This window comes from Dromaius novaehollandiae, unplaced genomic scaffold (assembly GCF_036370855.1).
Source record: "Dromaius novaehollandiae isolate bDroNov1 unplaced genomic scaffold, bDroNov1.hap1 HAP1_SCAFFOLD_59, whole genome shotgun sequence".
NCBI lineage: Eukaryota > Metazoa > Chordata > Aves > Casuariiformes > Dromaiidae > Dromaius > Dromaius novaehollandiae.
This window is the reverse complement of record NW_026991418.1, coordinates 401,057-418,769: the sequence shown is the minus strand read 5'-3', so window position 1 is coordinate 418,769 and position 17,713 is coordinate 401,057.

Below are 17,713 nucleotides of genomic sequence, written 5' to 3'. Positions count from 1 at the left end.
CCAGTGGCAGGCCCATAGCTGCTGGCTGTGCTTGTGAGGTCACAGCAGTCCTATTGCCTGATAGGCTTGTGGCAGGCCCTTGGCTGCTGCCTGTGCTTGTGAGGTCACAGCAGCCTCCGTGCTGTATAGGCCAGTGGCAGGCCCATAGCTGCTGGCTGTGCTTGTGAGGTCACAGCAGTCCTATTGCCTGATAGGCTTGTGGCAGGCCCTTGGCTGCTGGCTGTGCTTGTGAGGTCACAACACTCCTACAGCCTGATAGGCCCGTGGGAGGCCCCGTCTGCTGGCTGCCTTTTGAGGTCACATTTGTCTCTGTACCTTATAGGGCAATGGCAGGCCTCTGGCTCCTCGCTGTGCTTGTGAGGTCACAGCAGCCTCAGTGCCCTATAGGCCAGTGGCAGGCCCATAGCTGCTGGCTGTGCTTGTCAGGTCACAGCAGTCCTATTGCCTGACAGGCCAGTGGCAGACCCACAGCTGCTGGCTTTGCTTGTGACGTCACAGCAGCCTCAGTGTCTTATAGGGCAGTTGGATGTCCATGCCTGCTGGCCGTGCTTGTGAGGTCACAGCAGCCTCAGTGCCTGATAGACCAGTTCGAGGCCAATGACTGCTGGGTGGGCTTGTGAGGTCAGAGAAGCCTCAGTGCCCTATAGGGCAGTGGCAGGCCCCTGACTGTTTACTGTGCTTCTGAGATGACAGCAGCGTCAGCGCCTCATTGGGCAGTGGGAGGCCCCTGGCTGCTGCCTGTGCTTGTGAGGTCACAGCAGCCTCCGTGCCTCATAGGCCAGTGGCAGGCCCAAAGCTGCTGTCTGTGCTTGTGAGGTCACAGCAGTCCCATGGCCCGATAGGCCAGTGGCAGGCCCCTGTCTGCTGGCTGTGCTTGTGAGGTCACAGCAGCCTCAGTGCCTCCTACGACAGTGGCAGGCTGCTGGCTGCTGGCTGTGTTTGTGAGGTCACAGCAGCCTCATTGCCTCCGAGGCCAGTGGCAGGCTCATGGCTGCTGGCTGTGCTTGTGAGGTCACAGCAGCCTGACTGCCTCCTAGGCCAGGGGCAGGCTCCTGCCTGCTGGCTGTGCTTGTGACGTCACAGCAGCCTCAGTGACTCATAGGTTAGTCTACAGCGCCTCCTGCTGGCTGTGTTTGTGAGGTCACAGCACCCTCAGTGCCTCCTAGGCCAGTGTCAGGCTCATGGCTGCTGGCTGTGCTGCTGAGGTCACAGCAGCCTGAGTGCCTCTGAGGCCAGTGGCAGGATCATGGCTGCTGGCTGTGCTTGTGAGGTCACAGCAACCTCAGTGCCTCATAAGCCAGTGGCAGGCCCCTGACTGCTGGCTGTGCTTGTGAGGTCACAGCAGCCTGAGTGCCTCATAGGTTAGTCTACAGCGCCCCCAGCTGGCTGTGCTTGTGATGTCACAGCAGCCTGAGTGCCTCATAGGTTAGTCTACAGCGTACCCTGCTGGCTGTGTTTGTGAGGTCACAGCACCCTCAGTGCCTCATAGGGCAGTGGCAGGCTCATGGCTGCTGGCTGTGCTTGTGAGGTCACAGCACCCTCAGTGCCTCATAAGCCACTGGCAGGCCCCTGACTGCTGGCTGTGCTGGTGAGGTCACAGCAGCCTTAGTGCCTCTGAGGCCAGTGGCAGGCTCATGGCTGCTGGCTGTGCTTGTGAGGTCACAGCAGCCTCAGTGCCTCCTAGGCCAGTAGCAGGCTCATGGCTGCTGGCTGTGCTGCTGAGGTCACAGCAGCCTCAGTGCCTCCTAGGTTAGTCTACAGGGCCCGCTGCTGGCTGTGCTTGTGAGGTCACAGCAGTCTCAGTGCCTCCTAGGCCAGTGGCATGCTCATAACTGCTGGCTGTGCTTGTGAGGTCACAGCAGCCTGAGTGCCTGTGAGGCCAGCGGCAGGCTCCTGGCTGCTGGCTGTGCTTGTGAGGTCACAGCAGCCTGAGTGGCTCCTAGGCCAGTGGCAGTCTCATGGTTGCTGGCTGTGCTTGGGATGTCACAGCAGCCTGAGTGCCTCCTAGGCCAGTAGCAGGCTCCTGGCTGCTGGCTGTGCTTGTGAGGTCACAGCAGCCTCAGTGCCTCCGAGGCCAGTGGCAGGCTCATTGCTGCTGGCTGTGCTTGTGACGTCACAGCAGCCTCAGTGCCTCCGAGGCGAGTAGCAGGCTCCTGGATGATGGCTGTGCTTTTTGGTCACAGCAGCCTGAGTGCGTACTAGGCCAGGGGCATGCATCTGGCTGCTGGCTGTGCTTGTGAGGTCACAGCAGCCTCAGTGCCTCTCAAGCCAGTGTCAGGCTCCTGGCTGCTGGCTGTGCTTGTGATATCACAGCAGCCTCAGTGCCTCTAAGGCCAGTGTCAGGCTCATGGCTGCTGGCTGTGCTTGGGAGGTCACAGCACCCTCAGTGCCTCATAGGTTAGTGTCCAGCGCCCCCTGCTGGCTGTGCCTGTGGTGTCACAGCAGCCTGAGTGCCTCTAAGGCCAGTGTCAGGCTCCTGGCTGCTGGCTGTGCTTGTGAGGTCACAGCAGCCTCTGTGCCTCATAAGTTAGTCTACAGGGCCCCCTGCTGGTTATGCTTGTGAGGTCACAGCACCCTCTGTGCCTGCTAGGCAAGTGTCAGGCTCATGGCTGCTGGCTGTGCTTGTGATGTCACAGTAGCCTCAGTGCCTCATAAGTTATTCTACAGGGCCCCCTGCTGGTTATGCTTGTGAGGTCACAGCACCCTCTGTGCCTGCTAGGCAAGTGTCAGGCTCCTGGCTGCTGGCTGTGCTTGCGATGTCACAGTAGCCTCAGTGCCTCATAAGTTAGTCTACAGGGCCCCCTGCTGGCTGTGCTTCTGAGTTGACATCAGCGTCAGCGCCTCCTAGGGCAGTGGGAGGCTAATGGCGGCTGCCTGTGCTTGTGAGGTCACAGCAGCCTCCGTGCTGTATAGGCCAGTGGCAGGCCCATAGCTGCTGGCTGTGCTTGTGAGGTCACAGCAGTCCTATTGCCTGATAGGCTTGTGGCAGGCCCTTGGCTGCTGGCTGTGCTTGTGAGGTCACAACACTCCTACAGCCTGATAGGCCCGTGAGAGGCCCCATCTGCTGGCTGCCTTTTGAGGTCACATTTGTCTCTGTACCTTATAGGGCAATGGCAGGCCTCTGGCTCCTCGCTGTGCTTGTGAGGTCACAGCAGCCTCAGTGCCCTATAGGCCAGTGGCAGGCCCATAGGTGCTGGCTGTGCTTGTCAGGTCACAGCAGTCCTATTGCCTGACAGGCCAGTGGCAGACCCACAGCTGCTGGCTTTGCTTGTGACGTCACAGCAGCCTCAGTGTCTTATAGGGCAGTTGGATGTCCATGCCTGCTGGCCGTGCTTGTGAGGTCACAGCAGCCTCAGTGCCTGATAGACCAGTTCGAGGCCAATGACTGCTGGGTGGGCTTGTGAGGTCAGAGAAGCCTCAGTGCCCTATAGGGCAGTGGCAGGCCCCTGACTGTTTACTGTGCTTCTGAGTTGACAGCAGCGTCAGCGCCTCATTGGGCAGTGGGAGGCCCCTGGCTGCTGCCTGTGCTTGTGAGGTCACAGCAGCCTCCGTGCCTCATAGGCCAGTGGCAGGCCCAAAGCTGCTGTCTGTGCTTGTGAGGTCACAGCAGTCCCATGGCCTGATAGGCCAGTGGCAGGCCCATAGATGCTGGCTGTGCTTGTGAGGTCACAGCAGCCTCTGTGCCCTATAGGGCAGTGGCAGGCTCATGGCTGTTTGCTGTGCTTGTGAGCTCACAGCAGTCCCATTGCCTGATAGGCCAGTGTGACGCCATTGGCTGCTGGCTGTCCTTTTGAGCTCACAGCAGTCTGAGTGCCTGATAGCCAGTGGCAGACCCACAGCTGCTGGCTGTGCTCGTGAGGTCACAGCAGTCCCAATGCCTGATAGGCCAGTGCGAGGCCATTGGCTGCTGGCTCTCCTTTTGAGCTCACAGCAGTCTGAGTGACTGATAGGCCAGTGGCAGGCCTCTGCGTGCTGGCTGCATTTTGAGGTCACCTTGGTCTCAGTGCCTCATCAGGCAGTGGGATGCCCATGGCTGCTGACTCTGCTTGTGAGCTCACAGAAGTACCAGTGCCTGATAGGCCACTGGCAGGCCCCAGGCGGCTTCCTGTCCTTGTCAGGTCACATCAGCCTCTGTGTCTGATAGGGAAGTGGAAGGTGTTGTAGAGGCCTCTGACTGCCTTTTATTGTGGTGCAGGGGCCTCCAAGTGCCTTTTTTTCGCGTTGTAGCAGCCCCTGAGTGCCTTTTTTTGCAGTGCAGGGTCCTCAGGGTGCATTTTTTGTGGTGCAGGGACCTCCAAGTGCCTTTATTTCCAGTGTACAGGCCTCCGAGTGCCTCTTTTTCCAGTGCAGGAGCCTCCGAGTGCCTTTCTTGGTGGTGCTGGGCCCCCCGAGTGCCTTGTTTCACATTGTAGCAGCCCCCAAGAGCCTTTGTTTGTGCTGTAGGGGCCACTGAGTGCCTTTTTTTGTGGTGTAGCGCCCTCCGAGTGCCTTTTTTTGCATTGTAGCAGCCTCCAAGTGCCTTTTTTGTGGTGCACTGGCCTCCGAGTGCCTTTTTTTCCAGTACAGGGGCCTCCGAGTGCCTTTCTCTGCAGTGTAGCAGCCTCCGAGTGCCTTTTTTTGTGGTGCAGGGCCCTGCGAGTGCCTTTTTTTCCGGTGCAGGGGCCTCAGGGTGCATTTTTTTTGCAGTGTAGTAGCCTCCAAGTGCCTTTTTTTCAGTGCACTGGCCTCCGAGTGCCCTTTTTTGCAGTGTGGAGGCCTCTGAGTGCCTTTTTTTGAGGTGCGGGAGCCTCCGAGTGCCTTTATTTCCAGTGTAGGGGCCTCCGAGTGCCTTTTTTTTGCATTGTAGCAGCCCCCAAGTGCCTTTTTTTGTGCTGTAGGGGCCTCCGAGTGCCTTTCTCTGTGGTGTAGGGGCCTCCGAGTGCCATTTTTTCTGGTGAACAGGCCTGCAAGTGCCTCTTTTTCCAGTGCAGGAGCCTCCGAGTGCCTCTTTTGGTGGTGCCGGGCACTCCGAGTGCCTTGGTTCGCATTGTAGCAGCCCCCGAGTGCCTTTGTGCTGTCGGGGCCACCCAGTACCTTTTTTTGTGGTGTGGTCCTCTGAGTACCTTTTTTTGTGCTGTAGTGGCCACCGAGTGCCTTTTTTTACAGTGTAGTGGCCTCCGAGGGCTTTTTTTTTTCCTCTGCAGGGGCCTCCGAGTGCCTTTGTCTGTGGTGTAGCGCCCTCCAATTGCCTTTTTTTGTGATGCAGCGGCCTGCAAGTGCCTATTTCTGCGGTGCAGGGGCCTCCGAGTGACTTTTTTTCATATGTAGGGGCATCCGAGGGCCCTTTTCCTGGCGGTGCAGGGCCCTCTGAGTGCTTTTTTTCATGGTGCAGTGATTTCCAAGTGCTTTTTCTTTGCAGTGGGGCCTCCGAGAGCCCTTTTTTTGCGGTGCAGGTCCTTCTGAGTGCCTTTTTTGCTGTGCAGTGGTCTCCGCGTGCCTTTTTTTGTGGTGCAGGTCCTCGCTCTGCTTGTGAGTTTGCTTCTGCCTCTGTGCTTGATAGGCCAGTGGCAGGGTCATGCCACCTGGCTTTGCTTGTGAGGATACTTGTGTCTGCATGCCGAAAAGGGCAGTGGCAGGCCCATGGTTGCTGGTTGTGTCTTACGATGTCACTTTGACCTGCATGCCATTGCATGCATGGCATGCATGGGCATGCACTGCCACGCCCATGGCTGTGTCTGCTTGGGTGTTCCCTTCTTTCTCCGTGTTTGATGCGCCATGGCAGGCCCAGAGCTGCTGGCTGTGCTTGTGAGGTCCCTTTGACCTCAGTGCCTGATGAGGCACTCAGAGCGCCATGAGTCCTGCCTGCGCTTCTGAGCTCACTTCTGCCTCAGTGCCTGATTGGCAAGTGACAGGCCACTGGCTGCTTGCTGAGGTAGTGAGGTCATTTTTACCAGCAGCCCTAAACTTAGCGCTACGGGATGTTCAGAATCCTCCGTGACAGCCTCTAAGACTATTGCCAGTAGAAATGGGACCAAGACATTACCCAAACTGAGAAGTCCAGTGTGTCACTAACTACAAATTGTAGTGACTCTCGCCTGGTGCCGGAGAGACGATTGCACTGAAAACTTCCGCCTTCCATTGCCCGGGTCCCGGCAGACCCCGGTGATGCGTTCTAACGAACGCTCTTGTAATGGGAGTGTAACTTGTAAGTCTACGCCATTAGTTCTACCCTGCACTCTCAGGAGCAGGCTTTCAACACTCTCTCCTGCTTTAACCACTTCCCCAATGCTCTCCATTTTAACTTTCCCTGCGGTCACTGCAGGAACAGCCCGACCATCTCCGCAGAGCTCCCACGCAGTTAAATCAACCGGAACACAAAAGTTACTGTTGAACCCTTTGTGGTCTCTAAAACCTGTAGCGTTACTCAGGCAAGAGAACATGTCTATGATTAAGCCATCCTGTCTGCCATTTTTAAATATAGCTTACACTACATGGATGGAATGGTTACGCAAGCGGACCTGAAGCGCCAAATGGCGAGAAAGAAAGGATGTCAGTGGTGTTACAGGGCCAGGATTAGGAGTTCTAAATAGCATCGATGCTGAGGCATTAGTGAATAAGCAAGTGCCACAAACAGAGATGTGTCTAGATTAGACAAAGCAAAGCCATTACGATCATCTCTGTTACCTCTTGGACGTAATCAACGGTGCTCCTCTCAGATTTCTACCTCAGTGGGAGCTCAAAGAAGGCAAGCTCATCAGCTTCCTTAGTTGCAGCAGGAGGAGCTCAAACTAATGTTTCTTTGGCGGTCCATTGTATCCAAGCCAAATGGACACAATCCGGACCAGTTGCAACAACTCGGGCAGGTGAGAAAGGGCTCCTACCCAGTGAAATTCGCAAAGCAGGACTCCTTCCAAAGGAGTTCAGTGTTAAGGAATCTTGGACTGCCACCATCTAGAGTTAATCAGAGTCAGGCTAGGGCAGCCCCATGACATTGCCTCCCGCACCCCCGGTCGACAATAACACCAGGCCTGTTCCCACCTTTCTCCTAAGAGTGTGAAACTGCTCAAACTCTCCCACCTATCAGTTCACATGGATCAGAGGTCTGGGCACACCAGGCTTGCCTCGGGCAATCCCACAAGACATGCCCAATCTCGCCATCCTCCCCTGTGGACACTTACACCACGTCCACTCACAGCTGCCTCCTAAGAATGCCCGCCTGCTCAGCTGCCTGTCCGAACAGCCGACGCTGACAGGCAAGAGCTGTTGCCAAGCAAGCTTGACCTGCATGCGCAGGGCAGCCCCATAGCACTTTCACAGCTGCCTTCCTCGCCGGTTGACACTTACAGCAGGGCTATTCCCTCCGAACGCCTAGGAGTGCCACACTGCTCCAATGCCTCCACTGACAGTCAGGGCTCACAGGCAGGAGCTAGTCCCAGCCAAGCTTCCCCTGCATGCCTAAGGCAGTCCCACAACAGGATAACGGCTTGCCTTCCTTTCCTGTCGACATTAACAGCACCGCTACTCCCGCCTTCCTCCTAGCAATGCCACGTTGCTCAAATGCCTGTCCAACGAGCAAGGGCTGCTGGGCAAGAGCGCAGGTATGCGAAACTAGCCTTGGGCAGCCCCACAAGATGTACCCATCTCGCCTTCCTCCCCCGTCAACAGTTACAGCAGGCGTACTCACAGCTTCCTCCTAAGAATGCCCAACTGCTCAGACGCCTGTCCGAACAGCAAGGGCCGCTAGGCAAGAGCTCTGGGCATGCCAAGCTTCCCTTTGGCAGCCCACAGCATATTCCCTGCTCTCTTCTAGGTGAGGGCCTTTTGGCCTTTACATCACGGCTACTCCCAACTTAGTCCTAAGAATGCCAAAATGCTCAGACGCCTTTGCGAGCAAGCAGGGCTCAAAAGCAAGAGCTCATCCCCACCACACAAAACCTGCTAAGCCACAGCAGGCCCACAACACGTTCACAGTTGCCTTCCTCTCCTGTCCACACTTAAAGGCTGCGTACTCACGCCTTACTCCGAGGAGTGCCATATTGCGCAAACGCCTCTCTCACCTGTCAGTCCTCACAGGCAAGAATTCTGGACACGAGCTGGAAAAGAGCTTCTGGCAGCCGCACAGGATATGCGCAGCTCACCGTTCACTTGTGTCGCCGATCACACCAGGCGTACTCAGCGCTTCCTCAATGAATGCCAGAATAGTCAGTGGCGCGTCCGAGCAGCCAGGGCTCACAGGCAAGAGCCTTCATCCCTAACGCCACCGCACAATATGTTCCCGAGTGGCCATCCTCTCCTGGCAAAACAGAGGGGCTTGCTCGCTCTAAGTGTGGAGGGAAGAGGCGGGCAAACTGCGAACCTGTTGTAGAGCTGCCTCAGATATGCAGCTCAAGCCTGTGAGCGCTGGCTGTTCGGACAGCCGTCGGAGCAGTCTGTCGTGCTTAGGAAGAAGCTGTAACTGTCGACAGGGGAGGATGGTGAGCCCGGCTCGTTTTGTGGCCCTGCCAGAGACAATCTTCTCCTGCCCAGATCTCTTGCCTATGAGTGCCGGCTCTCCGGAGAAGCCTCTGAGCACCCTCTTAAGAGTAAGCATGGTGTAGTTGTTCATGGGGGAGGATGGCAAAATGTGACTACCTGTGGGGCTTCCAGAGACAAGCTTGTTATGCCAAGAACGCTCGCCTGTGAGTAATGACAGGGGAGAAAGGCATCTGAGCAGTGTGCCACTCCTAGCAGTAGGTTGGGAATTGGCGCGCTGTAACTGTCAGCAGGCGAAGAAGGCAAGCAAATGTCGATGGCGGAAGGATGGCGAGACGGGCTCATTTTGTTGTGCTCCCAGAGACAAGCTTGTCGTGGCCAGCGCTCTTGCCCGTGAGTGCCGGCTGCCAGACAGGTGTCTGAGCAGGCGAGCTTTCTAAAGCGTAAGCCTGGTGTAATTGTCGACAGGTCTCACAGGCAGGAGAGCTGGACCCCCCCCACCCAGAATTGTTCTGCATGCTTAGGGCAGCCCAACAGCACATTCACGGCTCGCCTCCTTTGCCGGTCGACACTTACGAGCTTTCTTAAGAGTAAGCATGGTAGAATTGTCGGCAGGGGGCACAGGCAGGAGAGCTATCCAACCAAGCTTCCTTTTCATGCTTAGGGCAGCACCGCAACACATTCACAGCTGCCTTCCTCGCCGGTCGACACTTACAGCAGGGCTATTCCCTCCAGACGCCTAGGAGTGCCACACTGCTCAAGCGCCTCCACCGACAATCAGGGCTCACAGGCGGGAGCTAGTCCCAGCCAAGCTTCCCCTGCATGCCTAAGGCAGTCCCACAACAGGATAACAGCTTGCCTTCTTCTCCTGTCGACATTAAAAGCACGTCAGCATCCACCTTCCGCCTAGCAATGCCACATTGCTCAAATGCCTGTCCAACGAGCAAGGGCTGCTGGGCTTGCCTCGAGCAGCCCACAAGAGGTACCCATCTCACCTTCCTCCGCCGTCGACAAATACAGCATGCGTACTCACAGCTTCCTCCTAAGAATGCCAGAGTGCTCAGACGCCTGAGCGAACGACAAGTGCAGAGAGGTAATAGCTCTGGGCATGCCAAGCTTCCCTTTGGCAGCCCACAAAATATTCCCTTGCCCTCTTCCTAGGTGCGCCCCTTTTGGCCCTTTACACCACGGCTGCTCACAAGCCTTATTCCTGAGAATGCCGGCCGGCTCCGACACCCGTCGTGGCAGAAGTGGATTCAGAGGGGAGAGCTCTGGGCACCACAGGCTTGCCTCGGGCAGCCTGACCAAAAACGTCCAGGTCTCGCTTTCCTTCCCTGTGGACACTTACAGCAGGACTCTTCCCAGCTCACTCCTGGGATAGGCACAGGTAGCACATGTCTCTCCCACTTGCCAGCACTCACAGGCAAGAGCTCTGGGCACCCCAAATTGGCTTCCGACAGCCTCGCAAAAAGTCCCCCTCTCGCCATCCTTCCCCTCGATAAGAAGACCAGGCCAACTCAAAGCTTCCTCCTATGAATGCCAGAAGACTCAGATACAGCCAAGGCTCACAGGCAAGAGCTCTTCCCAAGCAAGCAGGCCCTTCATCCCTAAGGCCACCGCACAGCACGTTCGCAAGTGGCCTTCCTCTCCTGGCGCCACTTACAGCGGGGCTTGCTTGCTCTAAGTGTGGCGAGGAGAGGCAGGCAAAGTGCACATCTGTTGTAGAGCCGCCTTAGATATGCAGCTCAGGTCTGTGAGTTCTGGTTATTCGGAAAGGTGTCAGAGCAGTCTGGCATTCTTAGGAGGAAGTTTTGAGTACGCCTGTTGCAATTGTCGAAGGGGAGGAGGGTGAGGTGGAGGTTTCTTGTGAGCTTCGAGAGACAAGCTTGTCATGTCCGGAGCGCTTGCCCGTGCGTACTGACGAGGAGAGAGCCGTTTAAGCAGTGTGGCACGCCTAGCAGTAAGGTGGAATAGGCCTGCTATATGTGCCGACAGGCAAAGAAAGGGACCCGGGAACGTATTAATTGGGCTGCCCTGAGCATGCGGAGCAAGCTTGCTGGGGCAGTGCTCTTCCTTGTGAGCGCAGTCGACAGTTACAGCAGGCTGAATCTTAAGAAAGCAAGCCTGCTCAGAAGCCTCTCTGGACTGGCGGCAGTCACAGGCGAGCGCTCTGGACACAACAAGCTTCTTTCTGGCAGCTCCACAAGAAGTCCACATCTCGCCTTCCTCCCCGTCGGCAATTACACCAGGCATACTCAGAGCTGCCTCCTAAGAATGCCAGACTGCTCAGACACCTGTCCGAACAGCCTGGGCTCTGGCCACCGCACAGCACGTTCCCGAGTGGCCGTTCTCTGCTGGCAGCAGGGAAAGCGGGGCTTGCTTGTTCTAAGTGTGGAGAGAAGAGGTAGGCAAACTGCGAACCTGTTGGAGAGCCGCAGATCAACGTTGTGAGCTCTGGTTGTTCGGCCAGCCGTCCGAGCAGTCTGGCACTCCTAGGCGGAAGCTTTGAGTATGCCTGGTCTTATTCTCGATGGGGAGGATGGCGAGACGGACTCGTGGCTGTGGGAAAAGACAAGGGAGAGACGTTTAAACAGTGTGGCACTCCTAGAAATAAGGTGGGCATAGCCCTGTGTAATTGTCAACACAGGAGAAAGGTGAGACGGGGAACTTTTTGCGAGACTGCTCGAAGCAAGCTGGCCTGCCCAGAGCTCTTGCCTGTGAACGCCTGCTGGTCCAAGAGGCATCAGAGCAGCCTGGCATTCTTAGGCAGAAGCTGTGCGTGTACTGTTGCAATTGTCGACGGGCGAGATGGAGGGGCTTCGAGAGACAAGCTTGTCGTGCCTAGAGCGCTTGCCTGTGTGTGCTGGCGAGGAGAGAGGTGTTTGAGCAGTGTGGCACTCCGAGCAGTAAAGTGGAATCGGCCTGCTGTATGTGTCGACGGGCAAAGAACGCGAGCCGGGAACGTGTTGTGGGACTGGGCTAAGCATGCGGAGCAAGCTTGGTGGGGCAGCTCTCTTGCCTGTGAGTGCAGTCGACAGTTACACCAGGCTGACTCCTAAGAAAACCATCCTCTCGGACGCCTGTCCAGAGAGCCGGCACTCATGGGCAAGAGGTCTGGGCACGCCAAGCTTGTCTCTGGCAGCCCTGCGAGACAACCCGGCTCTCCGTCGACACTTACAGCAGGCGTACTCAATGCCTCCTTCTAAGAATGCCAGACTTCTCAGACAACTGGCCGAACACCCAGGCCTCGCAGACGCTGTCGACACTGCAGTTGCATGGCACTGCTAGGCGTGCAACTCTGCTCAAACGTGTCTCTCGCCCCTGTCAGTACTCACAGTCAAGCGCTCTGGGCACGACAAGCTTGTCTCTCGAAGCTCTCCCCATCTCGCCATCCTCCCGTGGCCATTTACACCACATCCACTCACAGCTTCCTCCAAAGAATGCCCGCCTGCTCTGCTGCCTGTACGAACAGCCAGCGCTCACAGGCAAGACCTCTGGGCAGGACAAGCTTCCATCTGGAAGCCCAGAAGAAGAGCCAAATTCCCATATTACCCTTGTTTGACAGGTATACAAGCCTTACTGCTGAGAATGCCAGCCTGCTCAGACAACTCTCCGAATAGAAAGGGGTTCAGAGGCAAGAACTCTGGGCACTCCAATTGTGCTTCCGGCAGCCTCGCGAAACGCCCCTTTCTCGCCATCCTCCCCCTCGATTGTAAAACCAGGCAGATTCAAAGCTTCCTCTTATGAATGCCAAAATGCTCAGACGCCTGCCCGAACAGCCAGCGTTCACAGGCAAGAGCTCTTCCCCAAGCACGCTAGACCTTCATCCCTAAGGCAGCCGCACATGCCGTTCACGAGGGGGCCTTCCCTCTCCTGGCGACACTTACAGCGGGGCTTGCTTACGCTGTGTGGAGGTAGGCAAAGTGCAAACGTGTTGTAGAGCCGCCTTCGATATGCAGCTCAAGCCTGTGAGCTCTGGCTGTTCAGACAGGCAGCTGAGCAGGCTGGCATTGTTAGGAGGAAGGCGTGAGAACCCCTGGTGCAATTGTCGACGAGGGAGGATGGAGACTCAGCCTTGCCCATGGGCCGTCCCGAGACAAGCTTGGTGTGTCTAGAGCTCTTGCCCATGAGTGCCCGCTCTCCGGACAGGCATCCGAGCAAGCTTACTTTCTTAGGAGTCAGCCTGGTGTAACTGTCGACTGCGCTCACAGGCAAGAGAGCTGCCCCACCAAGCTTGCTCCGCATGCTCAGGGCAGCCCAACAACACGTTCCCGGCTCCCTTTCTTTGCCCGTCGGCACATACAGCAGGCCTATTCCCACCTTACTGCTCGCCGTGCCACACTGCTCAAACGCGTCTCTCCTCCCCAGTACTCACAGGCGAGCGCTCTGGAACTGACAAGCTTGTCTCTGGCCGCTCCACAAGACGAACCCGTCTCGCCATCCTCCCCATCGACAATTACACCAGGTGTCCTCATAGCTTCCTCCTTAGAATGCCAGACTGCTCATCTGCCTGTGCGAACAGCCAGCGCTCACAGACCCGAGCTGCATAGCTAAGCCAGCTCTCCAACAGTTTCGCAGTCTGCCTACCTCGTTTCCCAACACAGAGCAAGCAAGTTCCTCTGTAATCCCGCCAGGAGAGGACGGCCACTCCTGATTGTGTCGTGCGGCTGCCTTAGGGATGGAAGTCAAGCGTGCTTGGGAAAAGCTCTTGCCTTGGAGCCCTGGCTGCTGGGACAGGGGTCTGAGACCAGCAAGCTTTCATAGGAAAGAGCTCTGGGCATGCCACGCTTTCCTCAGGCAGCCCCGCAGAACGTGCCCTTGACTACCACCCCCACATCCACCTGGTCGAAACACCACTTCTGCTCGCACCTTATTCTGAAGACTGCTAAAATACTCAGACACCTGTCCGAAAAGCAAAGGCTTACAGGCAAGCGCTCTGGGCCAGGACAGCTTGCTTCAGGCAGTTTCGCCAAAATTCCCAGTCTCGCCTTATTCGCCTGTCGACGATAACACAAGGCCTTTTCCACCTTACGCCTATTTGTTCTACACTGCTTAAACGCCTCTCCCACCTGTCAGAATGCACAGACAGGAGATCTGGGCACGCCAAGCTTGTCTTGCGCAGCCCCATCAGATGAGCCCGTCTCACCATCCTCCCCTTGACAATTGCACCAGGCGTACTCACAACTTCCTCCTGAGAGTGCCAGACTGCTCTGACACCTTTCCGAATAGCCAGAGCTCACAGACTTGATATGCATATCTAAGGCGGCTCTACAACAGCTTCGCACTTTGCCTACCCTCTTCTCTCCTCGCCACAGAGCCAGCAAGCCCCGATCTATGTGTCGCCGGGATAGGAAGGCCCGCCCCCCCCCCCCCCCGCCAACATGCTGTGCAGTGGCCTTAGGGATGAAGGGCCAGCTTGCTTGGGAAGAGCACTTGCCTGTGAGCCCTGCCTGCTCGTACAGGCATCTGAGTCTTCTGGCATTCTTAGGCGGAAGCTTTGAGTTGGCCTGGTCTTATCGAGGGGGAGGATGACGAGAGGGGGACTTTTTGCGAGGCTGTCGAAAGCCAGTTTGGTGTGCCCAGAGCTCTTGCCTGTGAGTGCTGACAAGTGGGAGAGGCGGGTGATACCTGTGGCATGCCGAGGAGTGAGGTGGGAAGAGGCCTGCTATAAGTGTCCACAGGGACGGAAAGCGAGACCTGGATTTTTGGTCAGGCTGCCTGAGGCAAGCCTGTCGTGCCCAGAGCTCTCCCCTCTGAACCCATTTCTGCTCTTTGGACAGGCGTCTGAGCAGGCTGGCATTCTTAGGAGCAAGCCTTGTGTAATTGTCGACTGGGGAGGATGGTGCGATGGTATGTCTTCTGGAGCTGCCAGAAGCTCTTTTCCAGCTGGTGTCCAGAATTCTTGCTTGTGCGTACTGACGCGGAGCGAAGCATTTGAGCAGTGTGGCACTCCGAGCAGTAAGGTGGGAGTAGGCCTGCTGTAAGTGTTGACAGGCAAAGAAGGCGAGACGTGGACGCATTGTGGGCTGCCGTAAGCATGAAAACACGCTTGGTTGGCGTATCTCTTGCCTGTGAGCCCTGCTGACAATTACATCAGTTTTACGCCTTAGAAAGCTCGCCGAATTGGAGCCTGTCCGGACAGTGGGCAAGCACAGGCAAGAACACTGGGCACGACAAGCTTGTCTCTGGAAGCACAACAAAATCAGCCCATCTTGCCATCTTCCCCTGTTTCCACAAGACGTACTCACGCTTCCAGATTGCTCAGCTGGCGCTCCGAACAGCCAGGGTTCACAGGCCAGGAAGCTGCCCCCACCAAGCTTGCTTTTCATGCTTATGGCAGTTCCACAACACGATCACAGTTTGCCGTCTTCGCCTGCTGACACAGCCTGCCTGTTCCAACCTACTGCTAGGAAGGCCACACTGTTCAAACGCTTTTCTCTCCATCAGTATTCACAGGCGAGCGTTCTGGGCACAGGACAAGCCTGTCTCTGGCATCCCCACAGGACGTCCGCCTTTCGCCATCCTCCCCATGAACAATTACACCAGACTAACTCTTTAGAAATGTCGCCTAATCAGAACCTGCTCCAGAGAGCGAGCACTCACGGGCAAGAGAGCTGGGCACGACAAGCTTGTCTCTGGCAGTGCCACAAGACGAGACCGTCTCGCCATCCTCCCTCGTCGACAATTACACCAGGCGTATTCACAACTTCTTCCTAAGCACGACAGACTGTTCAGTGGCCCATCCGAACAGCCAGAGCTCATAGGTTCGATCAGCATAGCTAAGGCAGCCCTACCAGAATTTTGCTGTTTGCCTGCCTCTCCTCGCCACAATTAGAGCAAGCAAAGGCCGCTGTAAGTGGCGCCAGGAGAGGAAGGCCCACCTCGTGAACATGCTGTGCGGCGGCCTTAGGGATGAAGATCAAGCTTGCTTGGGAAGAGCACTTGCCTGTGAGCCCTCTCTGTTCGGACAGGTGTCTGAGTCTTCTAGCATTCTTAGGAGGAAGCTTTGAGTTGGCCTGGTCTTCTTATCAATGGAGGAGGATGGCGAGAGGGGACTTTTTGTGAGGCTGTCGGAAGCCAGTTTGGGGTGCCCAGAGCTCTTGCCTGTGAGTGCCGACAAGTGGGAGAGACATGTGCTACCTGTGCCTATCCCAGGAGTGAGGTGGGAAGAGTCCTGCTGTAAGTGTCCACAGGGAAGGAAAGCGAGACCTGGATGTTTTTGGTCAGGCTGCCCGAGGCAAGCCTGTGGTGCCCAGAGCTCTCCCCTCTGAATCCACTTCTGCCACGACGGGTGTCAGAGCCGGCCGGCATTCTCAGGAATAAGGCTTGTGAGCAGCCGTGGTGTAAAGGGCCAAAAGGGCGCACCTAGGAAGAGGGCAAGGGAATATTTTGTGGGCTGCCAAAGGGAAGCTTGGCATGCCCAGAGCTATTACTTCTCTGCACTTGTTGTTCACTCAGGCGTCTGAGCACGCTGACATTCTTAGGAGGAAGCTGTGAGTACGCATGGTGTATTTGTCGACGGCGGAGGAAGGTGAGATGGGTACGTCTTGCGGGGCTGCCCAAGGCTACCCGGGGGTCTTGCCTAGCAGCCCTTGCTCGTTGGACAGGCATTTGAGCAACGTGGCATTGCTAGGAGGAAGGCGGGAGTAGCGGTGCTGTTAATGTCGACAGGAGAAGGCAAGCCGTTATCCTGTTGTGGGACTGCCTTAGGCATGCAGGGGAAGCTTGGCTTGGACTAGCTCCCGCCTGTGAGCCCTGATTGTCGGTGGAGGCGCTTGAGCAGTGTGGCACGCCTAGGCGTCTGGAGGGAATAGCCCTGCTGTAAGTGTCGACCGGCGAGGAAGGCAGCTGTGAACGCATTGCGGGGCTGCCCTAAGCATGCAGAGCAATTCTGGGGGAGTCCAGCTGTCTTGCCTCTGAGACCTTTCGACAATTACACCAGGCTTACGCTTTAGAAAGCTCGCCTGCTCAGACACCTGTCTGGCAGCCGGCACTCACGGGCAAGAGCGCTGGGCACGACATGCTTGTCTCTGGGAGCACAACAAAATGAGCCCGTCTCGCCATCCTCCCCCCGTCGACAATTACACCAGGCGTACTCACAGCTTCTGCCTAAGAATGCCAGACTGCTCACACGACTGTCCGAACACCCAGAGCTCACAGGCAAAAAAGATGCCCCAGCAAGCTTGCACTGCATGCTTAGGGCAGCTCCACAACACGTTCACGACTTGCCTTCTTCGCAAGGCGTGAGTACGCATCCTTTAAGTGTGGACAGGAGAGGAAGGCAACCGTGAACGTGTTGTGGGCCTGCTGTGGCTTAGCAGGTTTTGTGTGGTGGGGATGAGCTCTTGCTTTTGAGCCCTGCTTGCTCGCAAAGGCGTCTGAGCATTTTGGCATTCTTAGGACTAAGTTGGGAGTAGCCAGGGTGTAAAGGCCAAAAGGCCCTCACCTAGAAGAGAGCAGGGAATATGTTGTGGGCTGGCAAAGGGAAGCTTGGCATGCCCAGAGCTCTTGCCTAGCGGCCCTTGCTGTTCGGACAGGCGTCTGAGCAGTTGGGCATTCTTAGGAGGAAGCTGTGAGTACGCCTGCTGTAACTGTTGACGGGGGAGGAAGGCGAGATGGGTACATCTTGTGGGGCTGCCCAAGGCTAGTTTCGCATACCTGCGCTCTTGCCTAGCAGCTCTCGCTCGTTGGACAGGCATTTGAGCAACGTGGCATTGCTAGGAGGAAGGCGGGAGTAGCGGTGCTGTTAATGTCGACAGGAAAGGAAGGCAAGCCGTTATCCTGTTGTGGGACTGCCTTAGGCATGCAGGGGAAGCTTGGCTGGGACTAGCTCCTGCCTGTGAGCCCTGACTGTCAGTGGAGGCATTGGAGCAGTGTGGCACTCCTAGGCGTTCGGAGGGAATAGCCCTGCTGTAAGTGTCAACCGGCGAGGAAGGCAGCTGTGAAAGTGCTATGGGGCTGCCCTGCGCATGCAGGTCAAGCTTGCTTGGCAACAGCTCTTGCCTGTCAGCGTCGGCTGTTCGGACAGGCAGCTGAGCAGGCGGGCATTCTTAGGAGGCAGCTGTGAGTGGACGTGGTGTAAGTGTCCACAGGGGAGGATGGCGAGATTGGGCATGTCTTGTGGGATTGCCCGAGGCAAGCCTGGTGTGCCCAGACCTCTGATCCATGTGAACTGATAGGTGGGAGAGTTTGAGCAGTTTCACACTCTTAGGAGAAAGGTGGGAACAGGCCTGGTGTTATTGTCGACTAGGGGCGCGGGAGG